We start from the raw sequence: 295 nt of genomic DNA, 5'->3' as shown, positions 1-295 counted from the left end.
TAATCCCGCGCCCCAGAGGCAGGGCACGTTTGCTAATGAACTTCAGGCCCCGCGCCCCTCACCCGCATGCCCCCTTCCAAGGCACCCTTCCCATTTCGTGCTCCCAATCATGGGTGTTTTCCTTAAAGATTCTGAGATTGATTCAGTGTTAGCCCCTACCATTCCAGGATTGACCCCTGCCCACAGCGTTTCCAGGATTAAATGAGTTACTGCCCACAGGGCAGTGCTTGGCTCACAGTGAGGGCTCAATGCTATGTTGTTGAGGGCCCCCTGTGTGCCAGGCACTGAGCTAGGA

This window comes from Manis pentadactyla, chromosome 10 (assembly GCF_030020395.1).
Source record: "Manis pentadactyla isolate mManPen7 chromosome 10, mManPen7.hap1, whole genome shotgun sequence".
Classification (NCBI taxonomy): Eukaryota; Metazoa; Chordata; class Mammalia; order Pholidota; family Manidae; genus Manis; species Manis pentadactyla.
The sequence above is the reverse complement of the archived record's forward strand: the minus strand, read 5'-3'. Positions refer to the sequence as shown.